Source organism: Grammomys surdaster, unplaced genomic scaffold, assembly GCF_004785775.1.
Source record: "Grammomys surdaster isolate TR1022 unplaced genomic scaffold, NIH_TR_1.0 125947, whole genome shotgun sequence".
Classification (NCBI taxonomy): Eukaryota; Metazoa; Chordata; class Mammalia; order Rodentia; family Muridae; genus Grammomys; species Grammomys surdaster.
Window position 1 is genome coordinate 722,315 of NW_021620769.1, and position 12,460 is coordinate 734,774.

Genomic DNA, 12,460 nt, shown 5'->3' on the forward strand with positions numbered 1-12,460 from the left:
TCTCTCTCTCTCTCTCTCTCTCTCTCTCTCTCTCTTTCTCTCTCTCTTTCTTAATGTATATGGGTGTTTTGACTGCACATATGTCTGTCTGTCATATTCATCACATTCATATGTCTGTCAATGCCATCAGAGGCTAGAAAAAGGCATCAAACTCCCTGAGCCTTTACAGGTGGTTGTGAGCTGTCATGTGTGTGCTGGGAATAGAACCTGTGTCCTCTGGAAGAGCAACTAGTGCTCTTAACCACTGAGCCATCTCTCCACCTGAGCCTGCCTTTCTTAATCCTAACAGGAAATAGAACTGTCCCTTCAGTCTTGATTCTACAATGACTCTTTGGTTGATCTTACTCTGGCCACTCTTTACAAAATCATGCTAAACTCCAGATACACAATTTTTATTCTGGTTTTGGCATGTAGCATCTTTTGAACTTTATAGGTAATAGGGTTTCTCACACATGAAAATACTAGAATAGACATAAAAACCAGACTAAAGGCTTTGCTAAAGAAAACCGCAGGTTCTGACTCTATTTAAACACAAGTTGAAATTCAGTCAACTCCAATGAGGTGAATCCAGAGATCGCTACTCATTTTCAGATCAAAGGGCCTTTGGATGACAGCTCCCAGAAGAAAACTCACTTCTGGGATAGTGGACACGTGGTTCCGGTCAGTCTTTGAACTGTATTGCAACCTGTGATACAAGACTAAATTAAATTTCAGATCATTCCTGGGAGATGCTGTGTTTATACTGAGCTATGAAATTGAAGATGTGATGGTTTTCCCCGTTAGCATAACCACACTTTCCTCCAGGATTGGGGGAGAGGGTAACTACACCCCTAGCACACATTCACTACAGGAAAAGTTACTACAAATGAACGTTGTTACCTAAACTACAACCACCCAGAACTAACAGAACAGCCAGTATTTCAATATCTACATATTGAAAACAGGATCACAACCCACTTTTTTTTTTCAGAATCTAGGGCTCACCTCAAAGTGTGTAATTGCTTCACAAATACAAACACCTAACAGTATAATGTTGAGCACAGTGAAAAGTTAGTCCTAAGTCTATTTAGACTCTGACAGCTTCCATGCCCCTAATTCTTTATACAGAACTCTGTCTTTGAGAATATTTAGTCTTGTATTCTGTTCCAGCCCTGACTGATTCGAAGACGCCAGTACTGACTTGTTGCTGGCTCGTGTAGCCAAACCCTTTGATATCTTTTTTTTTCTTTAGGTTTGTAATAATATTGTGACTACTGCTGTTCACCAATATTTTATTTATAAAATCTGTCCTCCCCTAAGGCTGGCACGGAGGATCTGCAAGCTGAAGGCTAGTCTGTAAACTCCTCTCGCTCTAGGAGACTGAACTTTCTCCAACATCAATCGCTGAGCTGGGAGTTAGACAGAGTGAATTAGCTGTGCTTCCCAACTGCAGTACAGAAAGCGAAGAATCTCTTTGCAAATGGCTTTCCCTGTTGTGGCATTCTTTACATGAAAGGAGAACTCCACTGTGAGATGACACTGTCCTATCCTGGGTGCTGTCAATAGAGCCTAGTAGTGAAGGTACAGGAGCATGAAGTTCTGTCTTGTGTCTATAACCAACCTTGAATTAACATTTTAATAGTAAATTTGCACACTGTACTTTAAAACACCATGCAGTTTACACATACTCCACGCTGTGGATACTTGACTGTGCTGTCATATAAATTATGGAAACCATTAATACAACAAGAGAGGCAGTGTAGGGCAGGCAGAAAAGCAGTCTTCGTGTATCAGAAAACCTCAAGTTTCCTATCAGCAATGATACAGGTAAGCATTTTCCTGTGGAGTATAAAACATGGCTACCATCAGTAGGCTGACCCACACTAGGTGCATTCACCCCTTGGTGAACTTGGAGAAGAGGCTCGCACTACACAGGCCTAGGAGTGGAGCCGAGCTAAATACCTCTTTGGGGGTGCAATAAACCTGAAGGGGGTCTTGTATCCTTTGTTTCCTTAAAGAATGAAAAGGGAAGAAATCACTAGAAAAGACAGCCTGGCTGTGCCCACGATTTGTGATTTGCGAGCTCTCCCAACCATCCACCTCTAATTCAACCTGACACTGCTAATTCTAGCATTAGAGTTTGAAATGAAAATCAATATCTGTTTGGAGCTTGAAAACGGCATGGCTGAACCCTGGGTGGCGCCAGGCTTGCCTCTTATTTTCAGTGATCTGTAAAGGAGGTGAAAGAAAATTTCCCTTGCAGGGCATTTGAAACATTTGAACCATTCTAATAAAATGTCAGTCTTTGTGAAATTACCTGTGCACTACCACCCTTCATTCTACAAAGCCCAATTAGGTCATGTCTTTGAAAGTTGCTTGTATTGTTTTAACTAAAATATAATTGTATGTATTTCCTCCTTTCCTCCCTCAGGCTCCCCCTCCCCCTGCTCCCTCTCAAACTCATGGCTTTGTTTTCTTTACTTGTTATATATTTGTGTATAAATGCTTGAATATACAAATGCAACCTGCTCAGTTTTGCTTGTACGTATATGATGACTTCAGGGCTGGCCACTTGGTATCAGATAACTGTTTAGGGGGCTCATCCCGGGGAGGACTGTTTCTCCCTGCTCAACATTCCTTACTTTCCTCGAGTTCTGTGTCTAGGAGTGGGGCCCAGCAAGAGTTCCCCTTTCCATGTTAACATGTCTGTCGGTGTTGAACTTGTTTAAACAGCTATGTCTTGTTTAAACAGTCATACAGTTGAGGTTTCATGTACAAAGCTTCCTGTTATTTCTAGAAGACACAAATCTCGAGTTGTTTATATTTTCTAACTGTGTCTCTGGGCATGTTTTCCACATGATATTTAGAGACACTGCCTGGGCCTTCCTGCCAGGAACAGTCTGTGACTAAAGTCAGTGAAGAGTGAAAGGCGGCAGGAGCTGAGGGATGAGCTGTCTGTGAGCTCAGGGTAGAAGCTAGCTCAGGTTTTAGGCAAACTAGCTTTCCACCGTGATCCCAATCATCTTAGCTGGTTTAATGCTTCCATTAAAATTTCCCTAAAAAGGGAAATGACGTCACTAAGAGACACTGTGCAGATGCCGCCTCATCTAATAATTCTGATGCTTCGCTCTTTACAGTCAACCTATTTATGTTAGAGAAAAAGAAGAGGAAAAGGAGAAGGAAGGGGAAAGGGAAAAGGAAGGGGAAGAGGAAAAGGAAAGAAATAAGGAAAGAAGGAAATATAGAGGAAGGGAGAAGGATGAGGTTACACTGCTGTAAAAGATTTTTCCACTTGGGAGGCAGAGGCAGGCAGATTTCTGAGTTCAAGGCCAGCCTGGTCTACAGAGTGAGTTCCAGGACAGCCAGGGCTACACAGAGAAACCCTGTCTCGGAAAACCAAAAAAAAAAAAGATTTTTTTCAATGTTTTGAAGTATGCCTTTCACTTTTGTAGATGTATATACTACACACACACAAACACACACACAAACACACACACACAGCTGATACCATCCCAGCTCTAACATGTTCAAGGAGTCAGTTGCCCTCAAATAAAGAGAAGAACACTAAGATCATCTTCCTCAGAGTTTGCATGTGCCTACATGTGTGCATATGTGTTTCTGAGTTCTGTAACCTCCCCTCCCACACTGATACTTTTCTGGTGTCACAAAGAAATACAGGAGGGTGAGTTGCAGCAGCCAGTGTCCTCAGCCCTTGGTCAGAACCTAAAAGTCGGACTTTGACTATCTGAGAGCAATGTATCTGTCCACTTACATCCAAAGGCTAACCTGGAACCCTCACTGGCCCCTCAACCCGAGAAAGGAGAGCAGATTGACTAACTGGCCTTCACTTCTTAGCAGTTTCTAGAACAAATGTGAAGTGCAATGTTGTTTAACTGAGAGAAGAAAAAAGTATTCCATTCAGTTGAATGCTCAGATTCCCTTGAGGAGAGTTTGGGCAAGATAGACAGACAGAAGTGTGGGAAGAGGATTCTGGAGGGAGAGTTCATTCAGCAAATGAAATGATTCAACATGATAACTTCTGGGTCGGTGACCTGGGGTCCAGATTGTGACCCAAGCACTTAACAGCTATGTCACAGTAGCGATTTAAAATTCTGCATATTGATTAACCTCCTGTGGCTCTTCATCTAGGAGGATGACCATGTGACATTGTCTCTGTCAGAATTGACATGTCAGCTAATAAGATCTTTGCAGTGGTCTTAGCCAGGCAACTATATTGTTAAGATTAGTGGGTGCATTTTTCAAGATTCATCAATGTGTATCCGAGGCTTCTGGCTCCTTAAACCCTCCCACTCTTCTATTTTCCCTGAGCCTTAGTTGAAGGGCTTGTATCGTAGATGTGCCATTCATGGCTGGGAACCCCAACGTCTTCTCCTTTTTTAACAATTGTGGATCTCTGTAATAGTCATTACATAGATCACAAAAGAATAAACTTTAATTTTTTTTTAAATAAGCAGAACTATTTTTAAGTAATAAGCCTATTAATATTTTAAATACACCTACTGAAGTCCCATGCAACTGTTAGCCTACTCTATTTTCAAGGAAAACAGGGGAAATGAGCAGGTCCATGGAGGCCATTATTTTACACAAGCTCCACGTCAGCTTTACAGAAATACTCAAAACATATTTTATCAAAATGGCCAAGTATTAATCAAAATATAATGGCAAATTCCCTAGCATGTCAAAACCATACTGAAGTAGACTGTTCGGAATATAGGTTTGCTGCTACCCATGCCCACTGTCCCATGGTTCCTATAAGCACTGCCTGCTGCAACATGAATGGCAAACTCTAATCTCCTAGGTCTCTTCTGTCCACAACCTCATCTGCATATCCTTCCTACTCATCTCTTCGCCCAGCTCTCCACCTATGGGGACACTTCCTGTGAGTTGTCAGCTGCTCGTGGCCAGACAATGGATATCCTTGCCCTCCCCCAACATTCCCGTGTCCTGGAAGCCTGCTGCCTCTCAGAGTCTGTTCCTCTGCAGTTCCCACAGAAGCATCTTCTGTCTGTGTTCTTAAGTCCTTTGGGTCATAATCTTGACTTTATTTACCACTTCTGGCTGGCTTGGACATGATCTGTAACTCTCAACAAGTCTGTATAATCCTGATGTTTCTGATTGTCCCCAGCTACCTCAATGTGTCTCCTCTTCATCCCTTGAGGCTCTTGGCTGCTGGTTCACTGCCACTCCATCAGTAAGCCTGATATATCTGGACACCTTCAATATCTACATGATTATTCTTCACTTCTCTTGTCTCTCTTCCATGGTGTTCCCTTCAATGGGCTGGTCTCCTGTCATATTCATTTTATTATTCCCATAGTTAACCTTAGGCCTTTCTAGTTTTCTAACCTACAACTGCACAGTGCCCCAAACTCGCTCCAGCATCCCTCAGCCCTGCTCCCCTCAGTTCATTCAAACAGTGCATGGGCCCCTAGCTAACCCTTGTCAGTGGGCCCTGTCTCCTTTCCAGTTCCCTGCAATTCTCTGATACTAACATTTCTTCTCTGTCCAAGTTGCTAGTAAATTAATTTTAGGTTCCTGGGAACAAGAAGTAGAATCTTTAGAAACTCACAAGAATTCTGAAAGCTGTGTTATTCTTAAAATTCTAAGTGTTTATATTCTCCACACATTGATTTTTAAAGGTCAATAAGTTAAAAATGGTTACCTGAAGAAGTACTACACTTAGTAAAATTTGCAAGGAACTACGGCCAATAGCAAATATGCATGCCACTGCGCACCAGCAGCATGACCAGGTAGTATTCACATTACTGAAATTACCGTGTAGATAGCCTACTTCTTTCTTTAGGCAAAATTCCTATGATCTTCTAGGCATGGTGATGCACACCTCTAGGTTGAAAACGTATGTCCACACCACATTCAGGCACACCTGCATGCCTGCACACTGATGTTTATAACAGATTTATCCTTGAATGCAAGACTCGGGAACACCCAAAAGTGTACTCTGTAGAACTGGAATGCTGATGTATCTATCAGTGTGCTCCATGAGTCAGAACAATGGACCGCTCTGGATAATTGTAGCGACTGTATGTGATAGGACACATGTATATGATGGGGCATAAGGCATTTTTTCTGCTCAGTTTTGCTGTGAGCCTAAATGGCTCTAAAGAAAACTGGTGTATTTAAGAAGAGAGAGCATGGTGCCCAGTGTATACTGCATCTGTACAGAAATATGAATATAGCATGCTGACATTTGTGCAAATAGAAGGCATAAATACATACTGTTTTGTATATGAATATAGATTCTTTATCCTTTTAAAATGCACAGACTGTTTCTAAAAAAAAAAAAAAAAATGTGCTCAAACAGCGGCAGCGTTTGCCTCTAGGGGAGAAACAATAGGAAGCTGAGAGTGAAAACGGTCAGGTTCTTCAATTGCCATCCTTTAAAAACAGTCCCGTATTCATACCTCATCTGCACAAGTGATACCTAACCTGAGAAGTAAGGCATACGATGTATGAGGGACAATACTGATTTCTAGGGACCCACTGTTTACTCTTTCATAAAAGGTCTAATAAATTTTTTTTCTATAATTTCAATACATAAGTACTATTCTATTCATTTTCTTCTCATAGTTCAAAGCCCTTTACTGTTTATATGACATATAGTTTAGCAAAAGTGGTCTCACAGAGTTCCCAGTGGTATGGATAAAGCAGTAGGCACTTAACATTATTCCAAATAAATTTGTAAGCCATTGTAGTGAAAAATACCACCCAGACCTGAGCAAGATAACAAATGCCAAAGAGAAAGGAAAAATCTTACGGTAATATTTAAATGTAAAAAATGTTAACAGAAATATATGTAAATATAATAAATATTTTTTTAAAGAACAGGCTAACGTGACTAAGAAATACAACTGATCAGAGACTGTGTAAGGGAAAGATTTTAAGGATAATTTTGATACTAAAATAAAAGTGTTTTCATTGAAGTTAACACTCAGTTTACTTTCTCCCTAATATGTGTGATGAAATGCCTCAAATTTGGGGACATATGAACCAAAATTTAAACTGCATTTAGTACATGGGTTTTGTAATCAGGGCTTAAAGTTTGTTGTTTATTTATGTGTATGTGTGTGTGCCTGTATATGGTTTTGTGCACCATATATGTGCAGGAGCGAGTGGTAGCCAGAAAAGGACATTGGATCCTCTAGAACTAGAGTTGACATGGTTATAAGCTGCCAAGTCTGTGCTGGGAGCCCAAGTCCCCTGACAGAGCAGCTCTTAACCTCTGAGTCGCCTCTCTTGCCCCTGGTGTTCAGGTCTTCATTCTCAATTTTTCAGATTAAAAAATGGTAAAAATGATACAGGCCATCATCTTAATGAAAGATGAGGAAAGGACAGAAGTGTAAATACGATGGTGTCCTTGGGGTTAAAATATTATCAATATTTTCTCCAACTTCATTGATTGACATCATCATTGGGTGTAGTGTGTTCCCTTAGCTGTCATCATTGGATGTGGCATGCTATAATTGGTAATTCCATCCCATCCATGACACTGTAATTTGTATAATGTTTCTCCACATAGAATATTTTTGGTTTTAAGAGATGATGCTTTTCTTTCTGAACCATGATGTAACAAAACCTTAGAAGTTCAGACAATGAAGACCAGTCATGTTCATAGGAAGGGTTAACAATCTTCCAACTCCTGGTGTCCCTTCCTACTCCTGTGTATGGCCACAAACACTGAATCCTTTAGTTTGCCTCAATATCTCCTAACCCTTAAAAAAAAAAAACTGAGCCATGAAAATGGGAGTATTTGTGTATCCGGAACCTTCTTTCATTATGACAGAAGGCAAAAACTTGTTTTAAGTTACTTGAAGAAGTTGAACATTAAAACATACCTTTTCTTCTCTGAAGCACTTCAGAAATTTGGACTAGATATTTCCTTACCTACCTGTAAGATGACCAAATAAAATATTTAACAGAAGTACAAATTCTCCAAGCCTCCTTCTGCCAAGCTTGGTGGCTGTGGCTGTGATCCCGATAGTCAGAGGCTGCAGCAGGAGGATCCCAGTGTTGAGGCCAGCCTGAGCCACACACTGAGAATCTGTAACAAAAGCAAGAAGAGACATACACACATGGCTAAATCTCCTTTTTACACACTTGCTAGATTGAATATAGAATCTGTTGCAAGCAGAATGTTAAGAGCTTTGTTTCTCTCGTACTTTGCGCTCTTGGGCTCTTTTCTAAAGTTTTAATAGACACATTTACTCTGTCCTTCAACAGACATTTATTTAGTGAAAATTTTATATGTGCTGTTCAATATTTTAATACATTTTAAAGCAAAGCATAAACTACAAAACATTCATTTTTTAATTAAATATATACTGTGAGTTTGAGGCCTGCCTGGTATACATAGCATGTTCCAGACCAGCCAGAGTGACATAGGTAGACTTTGTCTCCAAAAACAAAAGACAAACAAAAAAAGTAAGTATATACAATGTTTATAACATTATACAAGGTACTGTAAGTAGAAAGGTCAATATATAAATTAAAAACAGAAGCATCAATAATCTGGAAGGTTTTCTTTTAAAAGGTGATTATAAACCAGTGTTCAAGCCAGAAACCATTTGTAAGTGACCTCTGGTGGAGCTAGAGAGATGGCTTAGTGATTAGGACCTTTTGCCAAGCACCGAGCTCAGTTTATAGCATCCGGTTGGGTAACTTAGAAACACCTGTAACTGAAGGTCTGTGGAGAACCCAATGCTGATGGCCTCTGGACATCTCTGAACTACAGGCACCAACACACACATAGATATTCGGTCGCATGCACACACACACACATCTAAACTCACAGACACTTGCACAGATATGCACTCGCAGGTGCACGCACATTGACACATCTGCACTCACTGACACATGCCCATGCATAGATATGCACTCGCATGCACATGCACACTTCTGCACTCACAGGCACATGCCAACACATTGATACATACACATATACAGAATTAAAGATTATATAAAATATTTTATTAAATGACCACTACTTATCTATCCATAAATAAAGTCATAATCATATGTAAAATGGGCGTTGGATGTTCTAATCAATAAATACTTCTGTGATTTTTTTAAGCTTTTACCCATCCATGCTATCAAAACATTTGAATACCAGTGGAAAAAAGCAGGTGTGTTCCTGAGATGAAATTGTAGTGTATTTATATGAACTCAGTGGAAGTCAGTCATTGTTTTAGAAATCTGGACCTCCTACTGAATGAAATGACTTTAATAAGTTAAAATTCATAGCATATAAATTTCACTTCTTTCCTAAAGATTATGCCCTGACCTAAGATAGCAGACGAGTCTGTTTCCTCACACATCAGCTATGCCTCTGCCTCCATCCAATTTGAGCTGTGCTATAAATGGTCCTCTGTGCCACAGATGTGTTTTCCTCCCTCTGGGTGCTCAGTGAGCAGCTGTTGAATGGATGTGGAGTGAATGGGGAAAACCGCTTGAGACCAGCTAGTGGTCATGACCATCTATGGGACAACCTGGTCAACACAATCCATATCACAGCTAGAAAGGTGGCTTCTGGCTGTCAATGGCGCTGTAGTGAGAACGCTCTTGTCTTATTCATCCTGATACAAGTGAAATTTTTAAAAAAAGCAAAACATAAAACAATACTCAGGCAAAAACAAAAACAGTTGGCTTTTCTACTCGGCCTCAAGTCTGAAGTGGCAGTAATGGCATTTTGGAAGCTTTTGTATATGATTTTTATTTCTCCTTAACTTTTGTTTCTCTGAAACAGAATAGAGGACCACCCTCCCTCGTGGTATCCTGGCTTTAAGAATGGTGTGTCATCTATATTTTAAAACTAACCCTACACTTGTTGTGTGTAATTGCTGCTTTGTGTAACATAAGAAAACTCTGTGATACGATGCCCCATGGATTAAGAAAAATGTGGGATGAAAAACCAGAGATGTTTCCAGGGACACCTGTTCACATTAATGCCTTGTGTAGGTGGGCCTTCAAGGGATTTTTCCTTAATGCAACAAGAGTGCACCATTTCTGCCTTCAGAAATAGTTTCCTCTGTCCTTAAACCGATCATGTCAAGAAGTCATATTACATAAGGGCTTAGTGAGCACATTAGTGCTTTCCATCTGAGTCTTCCCAAATCCCTTTTTGATCATTCTTATATTGAACAGATCTAGATTGATTTCTTCAACACTTGTTTATGGTATTTATTTTGATATATCTGGGATTCAAAGCCAAATTAACAAATGTAATTCATTTTCTGAATGTTAGAGAAAAGCTCCCACTACCCCTAGACACATTCATCTAGGGCTTAAAAATAAAAATTTAGGTGAAGACAGTATAATAAGTAGATCGATGCATTCAATCACAGAGCATAAAAACATTAGCCCTGGGACGGCCTTTCCTCTGTGTGCTTCGGCTGGCAAGTCACACTTGTGTGGCACCAAGTGATTTGCATTTTTAGAGAAATTTCCTGTCTGCAGTGGAACTCTGGTGAAAGCATGAATAAATTGCCGTATTCCCTCCTCCTCTGACTTCATGACGATGAATCCATCAGGAGCTGAGTTAAAATCAGATGAAATAAAGCTAAGTTACAGGATGCGACCGGGATTCAGAGTCCCCCCAGCTTGGCTGTCATGGAAAACTGATTGATGGTTTTAGCAGAGTTGCCTTGAGTATCTGGCTTCTGTTGTTATTGTTGTAAGTGCTGTAGTAGCCTCTAAAACACAAGGAATTAAACCATTAATGGAAAGAACCTGAATAAGCTTGTTGGCAACTCTTCTTGCCACAAGGTCAAATAAATCAACCTGGCTAAACCCAACCCACCTAAGTGGCTCTGTGGCGTCTCATTCTCCTCTTGGGGATTCATCCGTATGACATGAATAGCTGTGGACATAGATTTGAATCTCCAACAAGTCTTTCATCAGCTATGTGAGACTTGAAGAATTTAGTGTTACCACTGGCCTTCTGTGTTCCTTGTCTGTAAACTAACAATCCCTGTAAGGGCTGAGAGATTTAAATAAAATGCTAGCTGCATTCCTAGAACAACATATGTTCCTGACGTAGGGAAAGCATCCTGGGACTCTTACATCTATTTCTGTGTCTTTTACTGAGCAGGCTATTCTCCCCCAGCGTTAAGCAGTTGAGAGCAAGGTTATGTAAAATAATGATTCTCAAACATGAAGTTGCTGGTCTTAGGATTCTGTACTGATTTGCTGCACCAAAATTGAGCTCTGAGAGTTTGCTCTGTTTGTTTGTTTGTTTGTTTGTTTGTTTGCAATAGGGTCTAATGTATCCCTGGCTAATCTTGAACTCTTGGTCAACAAGAATGACTTTCAACCCCTGTGCCTTTTGAGTCCACTTCCCAAGTGCTGGGACTGCAGGTGTGCCCCTCAATGAGTGATTACTGTGGGGCTTCATGTACACTAGGCAAACACTCTGTCAACTGAGCCACATCCCCTGCTCTGAAATTCTGCAGCTAAAAAGCTCCAGGTAAAATGAGACTGCCTATTTGGAGGCCATGCTTTAGATCAGCGGTTCTCAACCTGCTGTGACCCCTTTGGGGGTTGGACAGCCATCTTGTAGGGGTCGCCTAAGACTATCGGAAAACACAGATATTTACATTAGGATTCATAACAATAACAAAATTGCAGTTATGAGTAACAACAAAAATAGTTTTGTGGTTGGAGGTCACCACAACATGAGAACGGTATTAAAGGATCACACCGGTAGGAAGGCTGAGAACCACTCCTTTAGACTGCAGATGATATGCATTGCCTGGACAATAGGTTTTCTTTATAATTTAATTTACCATAGGCGTTGCTTTACATGGACTCATTCATTCTTTAAAAAATACATAAACAAAGAGATGGAGCTGGAGAGATGGCTCAGTGGTTAAGAACACTGACTGTGCTAAGCTACGTGTCTCTACCCTCTCAAACCGCCATCCCACAAACATGGATCAGGTAATGCAGTTTGTCGAGCCAAGTCGGCAGTTTGTAAAGGACTCGATTCGGCTGGTTAAAAGATGCACCAAGCCCGACAGAAAAGAATTCCAGAAGCTAGCCATGGCCACAGCGATAGGATTTGCTATCATGGGCTTCATTGGCTTCTTTGTGAAACTGATCCATATCCCTATTAACAACATTATTGTGGGTGGCTGAGTCCTTTCTCATCATGGGACGAGTGAACCAATCAGGGGGTGACAAGCTCATGAAGTAAAACGTTGCCTGGATGCTTTGTGTTTTTTGTTTCTTTCCATCTTCCTATGAGGTTTTTTATTTCTAAATTAAAATAATTTCAAAATAAACACTTTTTCCATAACAGACATTTATCAAATTTTAGTAAAAGATGGTACTAGATTTTTTTTGTATTCCCTTGAGGTTTTGGTTTGAAGGAAAAAATTAAAATAATTGCTTTAAATTGTAAAAAAAAAAAAAAAAAAAAAAAAAAAAAAAAAAAGAACACTGACTG

At 40.3% G+C, this 12,460-nt stretch overlaps 1 protein-coding gene and 1 pseudogene across 1 annotated transcript in view; both read left to right on the forward strand.

Annotated features, from left to right (window-relative positions):
• Nucleotides 1-12,460, forward strand: part of Ttc29 (tetratricopeptide repeat domain 29) — a 184,827-nt gene that overhangs the window by 159,792 nt on the left and 12,575 nt on the right. The gene's annotated exons all lie outside the window — the stretch shown is intronic.
• Nucleotides 11,906-12,325, forward strand: LOC114609148 (annotated as a pseudogene).